Here is an 18,226-nt window from a genome sequence, read left to right as displayed (position 1 = left end):
CAAGAGAGGAGGGGGATAGTTTTTCATGTATTCATCATGAAGCACAGAGCCTAGATCACTTAAGACACTCATACACTTATTGATAGGTGAGTGAATGAAAAAAATATGCTCATATGAACAATTTCTTCTGCATTGTTGCAGGCTGGATTCCTTTGAAGTAGATGCTGAAATGGGCTTGGGAAGCAACCTATTTATAAGGGATCATTGTCTGTGAAAGGAAAATAATTGGAAGCAGCGTCGTTCAGAGGAAGAAGGTGATGTGTGACACAGGCTCAACCAGTCTGGGCTCATTGGCAGGCCAGCCTAGAGTTAGCTCACTTTGGGGTGAAACGGTCAGTTCTTTCTCCCCTTACCTTCCCTAGACTCACTCACCAGGGCTGACTGCTCTGAGGAGGCTGTGTGAGGCTGGAGGCTGTGTTCTGACTGCCCTCCCCACAGCTGAGCAGCTGGAAGGGACCCGGTATGTTCATGTCTGCGATAGCATGCTGAGCTACTTTACTTGTAACGCAAAAGGAAAAGACCCAAGAAATTAGGAGAGAGCCCGAAAGAGAGAACGATAGTAACTTGAGCAAAGAAAGCGAGGACTGTTGATGCTGACAATCAGTGGTAAGTCTGCCGTCTATACAGGAGGGAGTAAAAAAGTTCATGGAAAAATGCAATGAAAAGATAATGGCATTTTTCATAACAACTTTTGGAAGCCAGTGTTTAGGAGCCTGGGTTTAATGGCTAAGCACCCAGCTGCTAACAAAAGAGTCCGTGATTTGACCCACTAGCTGCTCAGTGGGAGAAAGAAGGGTAGAGACTGCCACTTTGGAACCCTGACAGGGCATTTCTACTCTATCTTATGTGGTCACTGTGAGCTGGAATTGACTCAGTAGTGGTAACCCGCCCACCCCCCTTCCTTTTCTCCACCGGTGTTTTGGTTTAGCCCACAAAGAAGCAGCATCAGTACTGAGGGAGCGCTCTCCATGGGCAGGCAGGCGTCTATTCTCAGGCACGTGCTTCCTTTGCAGCCAGTTCTGTTTAAAGCTCTCGATTGGAGGGTTATGGTTTATAAAGGGCATTTCTAATGAGTGCTGCCCATTGTTTCCGCGGTGAGAATGGAACTGCAATGGGAAGATGCTGAGAGAGTTTCCACCTTGTCTTCAGGAGAGGAAACAGAGCATCTCAGGGAATGAGTGGCTTGCTTTCCATTTCTTAATGAGAGGGGATGAAGTGAATGTTTTCATGATTTTAAAAGTACATCTGCTTTTGTTTTGGAATTTAATTACTGAATTCATTAACTGACTATGCAAGGAATTGACTGTAAGCATAATGATGAGCCGTGCTTGGTTTTATGAGTCTTTCACTTGGAGTTTTGCTTTCCTGTGTCCCCTCTCAGGATGTCCACAACCCACTGTGACCCTCTCCTCTAGCTTGCTCGTCCTGGTCACTTGCTTGTTTTCAAAATATTGCAAATAATCAAGGGCTGAGCTGAATTTGGCTCAAGGAATATCTGGCTTTTAAAACAGTAAAAGACTCATGATAGGTCAACATCTTTAGCACTCAAAAGAATGGCTGGATGTGTTTTGCTTTGTTCTAATTGTTCAAAAGATTATATATATATATATAGATAATTTCAGTACTTGCTACTTCAGTGTTTGTCGCCTGTATGGTCTGGTGACATTGATCACATTAATCACGTGTGATCACCAGACTTGGGGAAGATGGAGAGAGGGGTCATATTTGCTCTAACCTAACTCAATTTGTTTGGTTTTTATGCAAATTAATACATGGTTAATAATTATTAGCATGGTCGTTCTGACTTGTTTTCTTGTGAATCATATATTTCCTCTCTGCCAGCCATACTATTCTTATCTTGGTAATCCTGTGGACATTTTCAGAGAGGCTCAAGCATGGTCATAAGGGCACCATTAAGATGAGAAAATAAAGTTTTTTTGCAATTGCATTCTGAGATCAAAATTATGAGATCAAAGGTCTTTATGATGAGAGTCTAGACCGTTTCTATATTAATGCCTTATTTTTAATGAGATTAGTTTGTTTCAATTGTATATTTTACTCTTTTATTATGTTCCTTGCTGTTGAAATTGCCTGCATTAATGCTTTTTAGGATTCTGAATAAGATCCTAATTATTTTGGCAGGAACTCATCGTTAAAAGTAAACACACTGTTGTGTTTTTCTTTGGTAGGAAGAGCTTAAATACATTCTGCAAATTAATGAAGAAAACAAAACAAAAATAATTAATGAAGGAAACAATGTTTGCTTCCAGACACTCAACATTCACTGTCACTTCTGTGCTGGCCCTTGGCAGGATTGCATCCTTCACACCAGCCTAGTGGAGAGCAAGAGCCTTCTCCTTTTTGGGACTGGGAAGCTTTGTCCTGTGATGGTGACAGCAGTGCCAGTTTGTGATAGAAGTTGACAAATGGAGAACAACACACCCAACCAAAATAAAAGTCTCCTAGATATAATCTTGCTGCCCAATTATACAAATTGTTAATGTTCCTGTGAATATCTAGTATTATACATTTACATCTCTATATATCAACGAGTTGATTCCAACTCACAGTGTCCCTTTATAGGCTTCCCGAGATTGCAAATCATTATGAAGACAGACAAAGAGCCTCTTCTTTCTCCCGTAGAGTGGCTGGCGGGTTTGAATCACAGATCTTTGTGCTGTGGTTTGTTCTGTTGTGCACAGGGGCATGATGAGTTGGAACTGACTTGATGACACCTTGTGACGACAACAACAACAGCAACATTAGTTATCTTCCCTCACATGCAGCTAACTAGACCTTTGTCTTTTCTCCTTCAGCTTAAATAATTATACCTTTGTCTTCCAGCTCAAAGACAGTTGGTTACCTTTTATCTTGGTCTTCCATTAGCTCTTCAATTTTGATTTCAGAATATGATCCCATGCGCTACAATTTACTCCTATTAACAATGATTCTTTAGGACCCCATAGTACCATTTGTACAGAAATGGTACTCCAGTTTTGGCCTGCTTTCCATGAATATTACTCTTAATGGCATCCTACATATTTAAAGTGCAGCAGAACTAGAAGGAGGCTTCAAAAAGTCTGTGGGGAAAATTCCACCATCTTTTAATTTCCCATGAACATTTTGAACCCATTTCATATTTCTATACTAGTTATAGAAAATCATTTTAGGAAATGAGGCAGTCATCATTAAGCTAGTTTACATTTGGTTGTCCTTGGTCCCACTTCTTAGGCCCATTTCCTAGGCTTTTCCCATGTGTAATTTCCAGACTTGTAGAAAATCTCTTTAGGCACATTGTGCACTGCCTGCCAAGGCCATGCTCTGTTGTCTGAGGAGCATCAAGCTCCTCCTGAAGCATCATTTGACTTTGCTCTGCTGACCACAGAGTTTTAGGTGAGTAGTCTATCCCCCTCTCTTTTTTTTTTATTGAAAAATTTACTTGAAAAAAAATAAAATTACAAATTTCTGGTGAGAGACAAACCCACTCTTTGTCTGTTTGTTTGTTTTTTGAGATCTGTGATTTGCCGGTGACATTTAGTGTGGCCTCTGACAGAGAAGTTGAATCTCAGTTACCTGGGGCCTTTCCCTACACCACACCTAAGGGATAGTGATGGCTTGGGGGAGAGGGGCGGTAGGCTTTGGGGAGGAGGCCTCCCTCTGTCGTGGCTTGGGGGAACCACCGATGGTCTGTCCCCCAGGGCAGTGTCATGGGCTTCCTAAATGAGTCTTTAAAAAGGCAAAAAGGTAGTGGTGTCAGTGGCTCTCCGGGAGGGGTGCTTTGGAGGTAGATGTGATGTGGCTGCCCACACAGGACTGAGACCCTCAGCTGACAAACCCATGCCTGCCAAGGGCTGACGGTGGCTATGCCCCCAGGCCTGGAGGGTGTACTTTGGACAGCTCTTATGGGAATAAAAAGCCCCTGGCGTGTTCTGCAATGCCTGCCTTGTGTTTGGGGTTGCTTCCTGTCAATCAGTGGGGAGGCCACAGTGCGGAGGCTCTGCAGGCTGGTGACAGACTCAAGGGAAGACACACTCATTTCCAAGGGTGGGTGAGTTTGTGCAGGGATAAAGCTATATCCCCAGCTTGCTGCTTGCCACCCTTTCCCCTGGAAGGGGCCTCGGATAGGTGGATGTGGGAGGAGTCTGAAGTTATTTCAAAGGCCCTTGGAGGGAGCCCGGCAGTCAGTCATCAGCCACAATGGAAAGGGTTCTCAGTTCGCTCAGTCTGGCCTCTTTCTCCCGTTCCCGCTGCTCATTGCTGTGGCCTGCCTGGTCAAGCTGCTGAGTCAGGTCTCCGAAGATCTGGTGCATTTCTGAGTAGTACACCACCTGGCCTTGAATCAGGGACTCAAAGCTGGGCTGGAAGTAGCTGGGCGGCTGCTGTAGAACCTCGGCATCTCATCCAGGAGCTGCCTGTCTTGGGCCTCTAAGTCATCCCATATGGGCCGAAGCTCTTCCCAGGCCTGGTGGAGTTTGGCCAGCACTGGCCCGGTTCTTCGTCTCCTCATACTTCTCCACCTTGGCCTGCAGCCTCCGGTAGTCCCGCAGGGCCTGTTTCACTGCCATGTTGAGGCTCGGGAAGACACTGCCAAACTTTTTTACGGGCTCGAGCACCGTCTTTTGGATCTGGTTCACCTGTTCCTGGTTGAAAGCATCCACCCGCTTCATGGCAGTGTCCAGGGTGGTCACCATGTTCAAGAACTCCCGGTCTTGCTCACAGAGGGGCTTGGAGAGTAGGTCCGAGGAGATCTTCATGGCAGATTTTGACATGGTGACCAAAGTCCTCGGATCCTTGGGTCCTCAGGTTCTTGGGTCCTCAGGTCCTTGGGTCCTCAGGTCCTTGGGTCTAGCCCTGGAACCGGGGCCACAAACCAGAGGTGACAGCACTCACACAGGCAGCTCAGCCCAGCTGCTCCCGGGCAAGGAACAGGTATTCCCTCCATTGTCAGCATGGCCAGGTGCCCCTTGCAGAAAAGAGTATGCTTAACAGGTGCCTGCTTGGGCCCAGACATCTAGGGAAGGCCAGCATCGGTTCTCTTCTTCATGTCCATCTGCAGTCTCTTGGTCTGTCTTCCAGCTGCTGGAACATCTGAATTCTGTCCGAAATTTGAAGTGGAAACAGAGTTGTTAGCTATTTGCTGTGGGGTCCAAGCAGAATGGGCATGGAGAACTGAAGCTCTGGGCATGGGACAGCCCTAATTTGCCAACAGCAACTGGAACCTATGAAAACCAGCCTGTGCAGATGAGACAAAGAGAAGCTGAGATGACCCGCGACCACCCTAGGGAGTCAGGAAGAGGGATTTGAAGTCTTGATGTCCCAGGTTCAGCACTTTCAAGGCCTATGCTTATGTACTGTCTGTAGGCTCTGCAGTAGTAGGTTGAATTGTGTTCTCAAAAAGGCATTTTGAAGTCCTGAGCCCTGTCCTTGCATCTGTCACTTTATTTTGGCAATTAGGATTCTTTTCTGAGGAGCCTGGTGGTTCTGTGGGGTAAGTGAATCACCACAAGGTTGGTGATTCAAACACCAGACTTTCCAGGGGAGAGATCTGAGACTGTCTGCTCCTGTGAAGATTTACAGTCTCAGAGCCCCTGGAGAGAATTGCTATGAGCTGGGATCCCCTCAATGGCAGTGATTAAAAAAAAGATATTATTACACCCCCCCCCAACTGAGGGGAAGGACAACAGAAATGTGGGTCAAGGGAGACCGTACATGTAAAATGATAATGTTAGGATTTATCAAGAGTTCATGAGGGTGGGAGGGTGGGGGAGAGAGGGAAAAAAAGAGGCGCTGATACCAAAGGCTCAAATAGAAAGTCAATGTGTAGAAATGATGATGGCAACATATGCACAAATATGCTTGATACAATCGATGTATGGATTGTTATAGGCGTTGTAATAGGCCCCAATAAAATTATATTCAGAAAGGTCAAACAGCAACAATAACAAAAAGATACTGTCAGTTAATCATACTCAAGACAGTGAAGGTCCTAGTCCTAATTCCTTCTAAGGGGTATTTCTGAAAAGAGAGAGTAGTCATGGAGGGAGAGAGACATGAGGATATGTTGTGTGAAGAGACCTCTATAAAGGATTTCTGGCCAGCCACAACAGAGCTCCTCTCTGAACCTGATTTGCACTTCTAGCCTACAGAATGGTGAGAAAACACATTTCTGGATTCCGCCCCCCCCCCAAGTCACCCATGTTTTCTTCTGTTATTATGGCAGCCCTAGGAGAGTAAAATAGGTTTTCTGAGATCTGGTGGTATTTTACCAATCAACTTTAGATTTTACTTCATCTGGTTTGAGCTGGCCACTGTTTTGAAATCTCTTAAAAGAATTAAATACAACCTTAGAGGAATATGACATGATGCATGAAACTGTTATTAACACATTCTCCTTACACGTCACGTAAATATTGACATTTATATGTTCTTTCTGCTTGCATTGGTGGATGATTAGTTCCTATTGTAAAAAACTCCCAAGTGAAGATTTTTGAGGAAAACATTTGCCTCCTCTCAGAAATTGTACAACTTCAATCTACCGTAGCAGTTAGATTTTACAGGTCGCTAATTTATCCCCATTTTAGCATTTTGCCTTTGAAGTTCAGTAGCTCCTTGTTCAACTCCGAGTTGTCATAAACTCATACAGTGTGAGTCCAGGGATCATTCCGCTTGCTCCTTTCGTGATCGCAAACGAAGGATTTGAGGAGCACCGGAAGGAAGGGCCGGACTTAAAGTCATGCTACTTTCACTTTGTAAGGTGTGAATTTGAATTCCCCCCTGATTTTCTTGATCCAACAAATTTAATCTCACTTAGATATATACTTATGATTTAGTTACCATGACATAAGTGAACGTTTCTGTTACAACTTAAAAAAACCAAAAAGGAAGTGAATGGAAAATGAATCCTAACTGGGCAAGCTGCTTCCCAGGTGTGAGGCTGCCTGACCTGTGTCTGAGTTGAGATGACGGAACTGCCAAGCCAACGGCACCCTTACGATGATTCGAATTCAGTTCTTTTCCATGACTTTGATATTTGGAGGGATTGAATTCTTAGTAAACCTTTGCAGACTGTCTTTTTGCTCCCTCTGAGTGAAAATATTCACTTTGTGCTGTTTCTCTCTGGTTTGGGGTACCAGAGAGGAGTGAGGTGATTTTTTAATGCCAGCCATGGAGGTATACGCAGTGAAAGCGTCCAGTTGAAAGCTTGTCAGACAGTCCTGTTACTATGCGGACGATCCAGCTGTAGGATGTTGCACCACCCCAAAAACGTCCTTCATGTTTTTTGCAGTCCTCCAATGTTGATGTAAACAAGAGTTGACAGCCTCAGGGACCTTTCGGAGAGTCGCTGTGAGTTCTGATCCCCTCAATGTAGGGAATGAAAAAAGGATATCAGTTAAATTCTACTCAAAATAGGGCAGGCCCTTGTCCTAATTTCTTCTGTTTATAAAAGAAGAGAGTAGCCAAGGAGGGAGAGAGACTCTTACCAGAGGAATGCTTCAGGGCATAATTCAGAAATCAAGAAATATCAATGAGCATAATTAGCCTGTTTTTAATTTCTGTCATTCCTTTTTTAACCAATCAACATTTTAACTTTAGTTCTTTAAAATACACATTATTTATAAACTCAGATAGTTATATTATACCTAATCATTAAATTAGAAAATCTTTTATATATATGTTAGTTTATTGTGCCAACCTGGTCGATAAACACAAGTGGGGTTAATTGAAGGGCGGAGGAATAAATGGTTCAGTGAGCCTCACCTTTCTAGTTTTTGGCTCTCTTGCTCTCTGTTGGTCACACCGGGGCAGCTGCCTTAGTAGTTCCCTGCTTCAGCTTGCAAGACTGACTTCCTGCAAGACATCCCCAAGGAGAAGTCACATGGACCTACCCTGATGCAGCCCTGGGAGCTGGAGCAGACGTGTGGAGACCCCTGCTAGCGCTGAGATGTTTACATATTCACTGACTCAGCTGTCCTCCTGTAGTCGGCATCATTGTGTCTGTTTTGTGAGATGGAGGAGGACTTTGTGGACTGGTGTTGGACATATGGGTTAATGTTGGACTTGTGGGCTTGGGCAGCACTGGGTTGGGATGTTTTCTTGATGGACACTTAACCTCTATATAAAACTCTCTCTTGTACATGAGTTTCTGTGGATTTGTTTCTCTAAAGCACCCAGACTAATACAATATACTATTTCTTCCTCATGGTATCTGATTTCCTTATTTGATCTGCAATTTTTGATTGTGAGCTTATTCTTAACTTGCTTTGAGGAAGGTTGCCAGGGACTGAGTCGGAGGCATTTCTCAAAGTGGTTTTGTTTGCTTCAGAGAGTGTAGCAGTCACGTTATTGGTTCTACGCCCGTTTTACGAGGCTCCTTGTTTTTTGTTTCGAAATCCTGCCCCATGAGAGAAGCTCCTGTATACTAGATGAGCCTAGATTTTTACATTTCTTGCAGGTGGCTTTTTCCTATCCAACTAGAATATTTCTTCTGATGTTTTTTTCTAATGTGTCAGTCTTTTTAGTTTGCATTTCATGGATCAGATGCTTGGGGCTTGTTACTGGCTCATTTCAAGTGTCCAAATTGTAGCAGCACCTCTATCTTAACCCCCACCCCACCCCCAAGGCCAATATATTAAAGCCCAAGCCTCAATTCCCCAGAACCTGTGTTTGGTTCCAATACTATTCCAGGTTCCTGGAGTATTAAAAAAATCCTTTACTATTTTCACCGATAATTGGAACTTAAATCTTTGCAATGGAAAATTGGCTCATACTAGCTCCATTTATTGATTAACTTGACATGACCCTAGTTATTCTAAATTGTTCTCCAATTTTTTTTCAAACATCATTTTAAAAAGGAATTTCTATTTGAGTGCCAGTATAAAACAGCATACTATTCTTGCTTGGTTAAACAAAAGATTGTCTCTTTGGGATGACATACAATTATGGCAGACCCTTGTTCCACCAAAGATAATTTTACTTTCTTTTACAGAGGTTAAAAATGGTTACATTTAATATTGTGCTCCTGCGCTAGACTTACTTTTGGGATAGTATATATCTTTGCTAGCGATTTCCTTTTGGTTTCTGGTTTTGACTTTTCCCTTTCCCCCTCGTTTGCTTGTGCTAAGACTGGTAGTGTACAAGGAGACCAGTTCTGGAGCAGCACTGCTAATGCTAATTCATGCATCGGCATTACTTACTCTTCAGCACAGTCTGAGCACGCTCAGATTTATAGCACTCTGCATCCTTTGTGTCTTAATGTGATGCCTGCAAATGATTTTATAATTTCATTATATGAGAGATTGTAGACTAATTTTTTCACTTGCCTCTTAATGTTCCCATAAGACTGTGGAATGAAATTCAAGTCCTTGTTTCACTGAGCTGTCAGTTGGGAACGAGGCAATTGGCACATTACTGAGAGAGGAGAACCATCTGCCCAGAGTTAAGCTCCCTTTAGTTAATAGACTTAGGAGGAGGCCTTCCAGAAGTTCACGGAAATGGAATAGATGATCATGGAACTTTCCCAGGAACCACTTGAAGCCCCCGCTTATTAATCACCACCGCAAAGCTTTTTAATAGGCAGAAATTTCAAATCACTCTGCAGCCTCTTCTTATTTACATTTTGTGCTGCATGCAATATAGATTGCAACACGGCACCTAGAAAGCCCATATTTGGCAAAAGGCTACACTGGCGAGATGCTTGCTTTACTTAGTGCCACCAAACAGCCCCTTCTAGGCAGCATTGCGATTCTAGGGCTAGCTATCTCTTCTCTCTATAGATGGGAACTGTACTCTCTGAGTGTCACAGGATTCCAGGACGTGTAGTCACAGGCTGCTGTGAAATGATATGTTGTATTGTTTTCCCTTTCCGTTCGGTTTTAGTGCATGCCTGCTTCGACTGTTTACAGTTAAACCATTGCTAGTTTCAACGCTAAGGTTAGGTGTCTGCCTCATCGGAGTAGCTGAGCTTTAAGGACAGCTTTAAAGCTTGACCATTCTAGAAAAGGACAACTCTCCGGAAAACCAAATCTAACGAAGCTGCCATCTAGAAAACTACAGGGAGGCTTGATCTTAAGAATACCTGTGGTAATGGAAATTGCTCTTGATGAAATGGAAGATATATTCTAAGCTCTGTGATCCTTGTCTGCGCACATCCACCTGAAGAAATCACTTTAAAAAAAGATAGAAAGAAATTGCTAAGCATGAGAGGTGGGAGGCAACCTAAGTTGACCTATCTGAGCTTCAGTTTTCTTTTCTATAAAACAAGGGTTAAAAATAAGCCACAGAGTTTTTATAAGGATTAAATATAATTGTGCCTCAAGTGATCTACATTCTTAAATGATAAATATTTCCCTTTCCCTCCTTCAAACCAGCTCAGACCTTTATGGGAAGTGATAGAATCTTTACATTTCCAAGAACTTAGTTTGTCCGGGAAGTAGGAGAAGCTTTGATGCCAGCAAAATGATAATTCAAAAGACTGCATTTCTAGATTGCCCAAATGTTAGTGGAGCCAATATTTCCGCCGAGTTCTATCTAATGGTAACTGAGAATTGTTTGTCAGCTGATAACTACGTTTCCTTTCGACTATATTTTGGGACTAAGTGTTCACAGTGCTGAAGCATTTTTAGGTTTAGGACCAAGCGAAAAAAACTTTAAAAATTTTACAGTTTTATCGACATACAAGTTACATATATAATTCATTGGTTTAAGCACATTGAAAAGTTATGTAATCATCACTACAATCAATGTTAGAACATCTTCTTCACTCTTACACTCATTAGTTACCACCACCACCCCAACCTCTCCTGACATAACCCTAAGAAACTATTAAACTAGTTACTGTCTCTTTAGATCTGCCCATCCTGGATTTCATATAAAGGAAAACAAGCAAAATAAAAAAGAAATAAACAAAATACAGAAACAAAAATCCCGAATAATAATAAAATACAAGAAAGGATAACAACTGATAAGGCATTGAATCTGAATTTTGTTTAGAATTAATCGATTTCCAATGTGCTATATCTGATAGCAAGGCATCCTGGGCAATGCTCAGAGGGGATCCTCCCGACAAATTGACTTGGGGCTTTCACTCCGATTTCTAACCTGCAAATCGCGTGCTCAGAAATTACACTCTAATGCAGTTCCCTGTGCTGGTACTGGATTTTATTATTTATAATCCCGGAACCTGGAATATTTCAGGGAGGCATAATGAGCAGCACATTTGTTGGTACGAATTGTTTGGAAAAGCGCCGATTTGTTTTTCTGGAAGATTTCCCTCTGTGAATTCCAAGAGCCAGTAAACCATGGCTTCTCTACCGTGTTTAGTAATCTCTCAGTTATCTCCATCGATAGTTCTCCATTCGGGCCTTTAGAACAAACTGTTCCACATTTGCATTTGTTTCAATCTCTAGCCAAATCTTAGTTGTGTGTAGCAATAGGGATAACCTCTTCAAATAACTCCACATCTTGTTTTAATTTTTTGATTTTTTTCTCCACAAAAGTTTTCATTAGAGCATCTTAAGTCAGGGTGGGATGGGGTCGGGGTAAGCAGAAGGTGGGACTGAGTAAAATTTTAAGTCTTCTAAAGGTGATAATTGACATGACCCCCAATTACCAGCCATAGATGGAGATGGTTTTTCTTTTTAAAATCAGTTTATTGGGGGCTCATACAACTCTGATCACAATCCATCCATCCATTGTGTCAAGCACATTTGTGCATTTGTTGTCATCATCATTCTCAAAACATTTGCTTTCTACTTGAGCCCTTGGTATCAGCTCCTCATTTTTCCTCTCCCTCACGAACCCTTGATAATTTATAAATTATTATTATCTTGTCATGTCTTACACTGCCCGACGTCTCCCTTCACCCACTTTTCTGTTGTCTGTCTCCCAGGGAGGGGGTTATATGTAGATCCATGTGATCAGTTCCCCCTTTCTATCCTACCTTCCCTTTCCTCTCCTGGTATTGCCACTCTCATTATTGGTCCTGAGGGGTTTCTATGTCCTGGATTCCTGTTTTTCCAGTTCTTATCTGTACCAGTGTCTGCACCATCTTCTGGTCTAGCCTTATTTGTAAAGTAGAATTGGGATCATGATAGTGGGGTGGGGAGGGCAATGAAGAATTTGGGGACAGTTGCATGTTTCATCGGTGCTACACTGAGTCACTGTGACTGGCTTGTCTCCTCCCTGTGACCCTTCTGTAAGGGGGTGTCCAGTTGCCTACAGATGGGCTTTGGGTCTCCTCTCTGCATCCCCCCTCATTCACAATGACATGATTTTTTATTCTGGGTCTTTGATGCCTGATACCTGATCCCATCAATACCTCATGATCACACAGGCTGGTATGCTTCTTCCATGTGGACTTTTTGCTTCTGAGCTAGATGGCTACTTGTTTACCTTCAAGCCTTTAAAACCCCAGATGCTATATCTTTTGATAGCTGGACTCCATTAGCTTTCTTTACCACAATTGCTTATGTACCCGCTTTGTCTTCAGTGATCATGTCAGGAAGGTGAGCATCATGGAATGCCAGCTTATTAGAAAAAGTGTTACATTGAGGGAGTGCTTGAGTAGAGGCCCAGTGTCCATCTGCTACCTTAATACTAAACCTATAATTATATGCACATATATCTATTTTCCCATCATCATATATAAATATATTTTCATATGTACATGCCTGTATTTAGACCTCTATAAATGCCCTTTGCCTTCTAGTTTTTCCTCTATTTCTTTTTATTTTCTTCTTGTACCACTATCATGCTTTGTCTTCATTTGGGTTTCAGTAATTCTTCTTGGTTACATTGCCCTTGATCAAGCCTTACCAAGTTTCATACACCCTCCTTGCCACCATTGATTTTGGATGATATATTCCCTTGTCCCTGGGTTTGTTAACACCTACTTCCTTTCCCCCATCTCCCTTTCTCCCCTGTTGCCCCAGAACCGTCATCAGTCCTGTTGTTTTCTCCTCCAGATTGTTCATCCCGCCTATCTTATCTAGATAGACCTGCAGGAGATGGTTTTTCAAAATCATCCCTGTGTGAACGGTTTTGGTTATCTATTGTGACACAACAAACCACCCTAAAATGATGATTTGAAAAGTACTTTTTTAATTACTTATCTTAGTTTGGGGGTTGACAGAGCTCAGCTTGAAGTCTCTCATGCAACTGAAGTCCAACAGGTGAGGTTCTTGTTCATCTGAAGCTGCAGCTGGGTTGGAATGTCAGGGACTGGCATTGTGGCTTTCAGGGAGCTCAAAGCTCCACATGTGACTTAGGCTTCTCACAACATGTCCTAATGATTGTGGCCTTTCTATGAGGCCCAGATAGAAGCTTCAAGAATTCTTATGATCTTGTCTCAGAAGTCCCCGGCTGCCACTTCAGTTACATTGTGTAGGCGAATCAGGGCCCTAAGGCGTGCTGCATCCAGTTTACATTCTATAACTCAAGCAAGTCATAAAACATGTCACATCGGCCACACTCAATTCTTTTACTCTGGATTCATCTGTCAACAGAACTTACCTCTTTCCTGAACGCTTTTGGTTTCCTAAAACCACGCTAGTCGTTATTACTTTCTGTATTTACCTGTGAAGTCAGAATAGCTCATAACTAATAAAATGGATAGATATAACCAGAAAGTTTTAAGAATAAATAATATTTGCCTCACTACTTATGTCTGTGTGGTCTTCTGGTTCCTTCTGACACTCAGAGTGGTTTATCCATGTCTGCCTTAACCACTGAAATGCTGTTGCTCTTCTCTCCTCCGCTTTGAATTTTTGTATTGCAAATGCTTCACTTGCTTCAGATCCCTGATAGCCCATGCTCGTTATCATCGCCCTCACACTTTGCCTTTCCAACCTTTGCATTGTTCCTGTCAACTGCTACCCCAGCTACTGCCTTGATCTCTTGGTGTATGGACATTTGCCTTGGGCGTAGTGGAAAGCTCAACCTGCCATTTTCCTATTCTGGTACACTCTTACCGAACTCCTCAGGTTTTAATTTTTGTTAACCTATTCCTTTGGTATCTGTTGCCCATAAGGTCTACAATCTGAATATTCCCATCTGCATTGAAAATAAAGGTTATTTGCCATATACCCAAACTTTCGTATCAGCACCTGAACATCTCCGAGTGTCTTCAGTCTTTGACACCTCTCATGTTATTAGGCGATCATTCTTTCTTGATATCTGATGTCGCTATACTTGAAAGAATCAAAGGTGCATTTCCCCTTGTCTCAGTCACTTATTGTGTTTCTGAAAGTATGTTAGCAAAAGATTTTCTTATTCATTTAAGATATTGAAGGGAATAATTTCAGGAAGGTCCATGGAGAAATCCCAAGGGTTTGAAAAAGTATTTTAATGGACCTGAAATAACTGATGCAAATGGAACATAATTGGATAAATGGTCAGAACCTCAAATCTGTACTGGATACTTATAGGTCTCTAACCTTGGGATGATAGTGTAAATTGATTGGCATTTGAGGACTTAGATTTATTTTAGGAATTTTCCTTTTGGGGTTTTTTCTTCTTAATTTCATATGATTAGCTAATCTAAAACTTCTATTTTTTGAGAAACTACCATATGGAATAGGTCTTCTTTACACTTGGAGGTAATTGGAAACATATCAGTTTATTAGGTAACAACTTTATTGATTTTCTTTCAACTACTCAATTTAATTAGAAGGTTTTTAATGGACCATCTATATGTGGATGAGGGATATCATTAAGATGAATAATCCTTGACAACAATTATTTTAAGTTAAATGGAAGAGAAAAACCTTTACCCAAATAGTTAGGTTATAAGCACTGTACAATCATTGGTACTGAGAAGTATAGTTATTTTTAGGTTCAATTTAAGATAGGCCTTGAAGAATAGACTGTAAAGACAGGATTCAGTATAGCACTGATGAAACATATAACTTTCCTCTATTTCTTTAATGCTTCCTCTCCCCCACTATCATGACCCCAGTTCTACCTTATAGATCTGGCCAGACCAGAGCATGTACACAGGTACAGATAAGAGTTGAAAACACAGGGAATCCAGTACAGATAAACCCCTCAGGACCAATAATGAGAGTAGTGATACCAGGAGGGGAAGGGGAAGATGGGGGAATACAGGGGGAGCCAATCACAATGATCTACCTATAACCCCTTCCGGGGGGGGGGGATGGACAACAGAAAAGTGGGTGAAGGGAGAAATTGGTCAGTGTAAGACATGAAAAAATAATCATAAATAATCAAGGGTTTATGAGGAAGGGTGGTGGTGGAGGAAGGAGAAAAATGAGAAGCTGACACCAAGGACTCAACTGGAAAGAAAATATTTTAAAAATGATGCTGGCAACAAAGGTACAATTGTGCTTGGTACAATGGATGGATGTATGGATTGTGATAAGAGCTGTACAAGCCCCCAATAAAATGGCTTTTAAAAAATAGACTGTAGTTTGTCCTGGAGGACTGAAGAGAAAGAAGGACAGTCTAAGTTGAACAGCTTAATTACACTTTTTTTGGATGTTTATTTTCTCTTCTTTTTTTAATGCACCTTTTTTTGAATCAGAAAATCATATGCTTTATTACAGTACATTAAAGATAATTTTGTCACACTCATCATCAACAGGTACATATCTTTTTTTAAAAAACATTTTATTAGGGGCTCATACAACTCTTATCACAATCCATACATATACATACATCAATTGTATAAAGCATATCCACACATTCCCTGCCCCAATCAGTCTCAAAGTATTTGCTCTCCACTTTATAGAGGGGTCCATACATTTTTTGGTGGGGGCTGGGGTTAGGGCAATGGTAAGTAGAACAGTTCTGTTAAACTAAAAATATAATTAATAGGATAACAGGTTATAAGCCTATATGTAGGCGCAAACCGTATTGAAGTCACCCTGACTGCCTTAATTGGGACTGTCTAGAATATACTGTATGCAAGAATGGTTATAGAACATTTTGTGGCATGTTAGACCTGTTTTCTAAAAAGCTTCAACTATGAAGAACGCTCATAATAGATGAATGTAGGGAGTTCAGAATCAGGGAAATAAGTTAGGAGCTACTTGAGGAAATCTGGCTGGTGAAAAAACAGTAGCAAATTTGGCTTACTAGGAGTAGCAAGCGTTATGAATGATGACTTGGCCTAGAAGGACGCTGGGGTGTGGGCTAACGGGAAGGGATATGAAGTGGGCAGGGTTTCAGGGAGCCTTGCTTAAGTTATGTGGGTTGGAACTATAGTTGGTCCAAATCTGAATGGACAAAGAGGATTATCCAAATCAAAGTAGAGCGATAGGGTTGCATGTCCTCCTTCTAGAAAGCCTTGCTCATCAAAATCTTTGGGTAGCAGGAAAGTTGGGTGAACGGGAAGGTACTCCCCTTTTCCTTGGGCACAGACCCAGTTTGAAACAGGCCCCCAATCAGAGGCTGAGGCTAGAGGCAGTCTTCCGCTAAGTATTGTCCAGTTAGCAAGCATTCATTCATTTGAAGCTTCTACCAAGAGCCTGGTTTTGAAGGGTGATGTATGCTGCTGGTTAACCAATGAGTTTTACAGTCAAGCATATCTGGGTTCAAATGTCTATGGAGTCATTTTGCAGCTGCGTAAATGTAGGGATCACTACCTATCTGAATTTCTGTTTCTTCTCTCTTAATGAAGAAAGGAGCCATGAAACAGATTTATTAAGTGGGTTAGAGTTTAGAATGGGATGCAGTGCCCAGTCTAGTCTCAGGATTCAGTCAACAGTAGTGTGCTTCATGATCTGTTCTCAAGTTAGCATCATCACCACTGCCCATCAAGGCTCTTTGCACCGCAGGGGAGAAGCTGGCAACTGCACTTCCAAGACTTCCTTTCCCTCTGCAGATCTGGGGCGTAGTGCTTCTAAGCAAAACACGTGATGGAGACTTGGAAGGACTTTGGAAGGCCGTTGCTTTGGGATAAGTTGCAGCTGGAAGCATGGGCAGAATTCTCCAGATTCCCAGTGAGCCCTGAAGAACCACCTCGGGGTACTTATGGCCCAGGTTGCTTCCCCACCTCTTTCTCCACTAGTTCTCCCAATAGTCATATCAACTTTTAAATCCCTGTATTGAAATCTTTCATATCTAGAACACATAAAATAGCTTATGCTTTCCTGACTAGACAGACAGCGATACTGATAAAAATCATTCCTAGTGTTATTCATTTTACAAGGCAGGTCTGTAGCACTAGAAAGGGACATTTGAGAACAAATTAAGAAACCAGGGAAGAAAGCTTGCCACACGAATTGGTCAGAGGTTGAGGTGATGGTCCTAAGTTCTGGTGGCCATGTCCGGTGCTGTTGAGATAACTCTGGACTCAGAGTGACCTTCCAGGACAGAGTTGTACTTAATTGGCAGTCCCAGTGAAGGCAGCCAAAGTGACTTCAATATGGTATGAGCCTACCACTCTGGGTTTCCAAGACTAAATCTTTGTGGGAAAAGACTGGGTTTAACTTCACAGTTAGTAGTCCAATGCTTAACCCACTGTGACACCAGGGCTCCTTTGGTATATGTAGAAGCCCAGAATCCTCTTCTCCACAGGTACTATATGAACTATTAACTACAAGCCGAGCTCTTTGTTGAACGTCCATACTAGGATGAGTGACAAGAAAGGGAAGCTCTTATATAAAACACTAGGAAGTATCTGAATCAGGGGACCCGGCTCAATGTAAGGCAGGAGAGGAAAACAGGTAAGAACTGGAATATAGGAAGAGTGTCAAGTTTTGGAGGCATCTCCATTAAGTATCAATACTGGGGTCAAGAACCAGAAACGTGACACAGAAGATAAGGCTGAGAACATTTGTGGTTAGAAGGTGTTGTTAAGCTTCTGTCGAGTTTCCCCAACTTATGGCTAGCCCATGCCAATGGAGAAAAATACTGCCCGATCCAGCACGGTCCCCATGACCCAGTGATCTGGCTGTTGTGTCTTGCTTTCTGGCTTAGAAGGCCAGAATCCTACCACCAAACCACCACTGCCTCAGGAGAGGAGGACAGAATTTAAAAACTAGTCAACGATGCTTTGTTCCTGCTCCTGGACGAGGCAGAACTGTCAGAATAGAATGGATTGGAAAGTCAGGTTGCTTATGGCATGGAGATGACATTGCCTACGGATGACTCTGAACATCCAGGAAGCGTGGGTCAGAACACACGCAGACCTGGGCACGGCTGGATCTCACCACTGAAGCATCTTTCAAGGTGGGAAACAAGCACTGAGGGAAAGATGACAGGGACT

The 18,226-nt window shown here is 42.3% G+C and overlaps 1 pseudogene; it reads right to left on the bottom strand.

The window, feature by feature from the left end:
• Positions 1–4,181: 4,181 nt before the first annotated feature.
• On the bottom strand, positions 4,182–4,769 carry LOC142447243 (bridging integrator 3 pseudogene; annotated as a pseudogene).
• Positions 4,770–18,226: the final 13,457 nt, after the last annotated feature.

The sequence above is a fragment of the Tenrec ecaudatus genome, chromosome 4 (assembly GCF_050624435.1).
Source record: "Tenrec ecaudatus isolate mTenEca1 chromosome 4, mTenEca1.hap1, whole genome shotgun sequence".
Lineage (NCBI taxonomy): Eukaryota > Metazoa > Chordata > Mammalia > Afrosoricida > Tenrecidae > Tenrec > Tenrec ecaudatus.
This window is presented reverse-complemented; position numbering and strand designations above follow the sequence as displayed.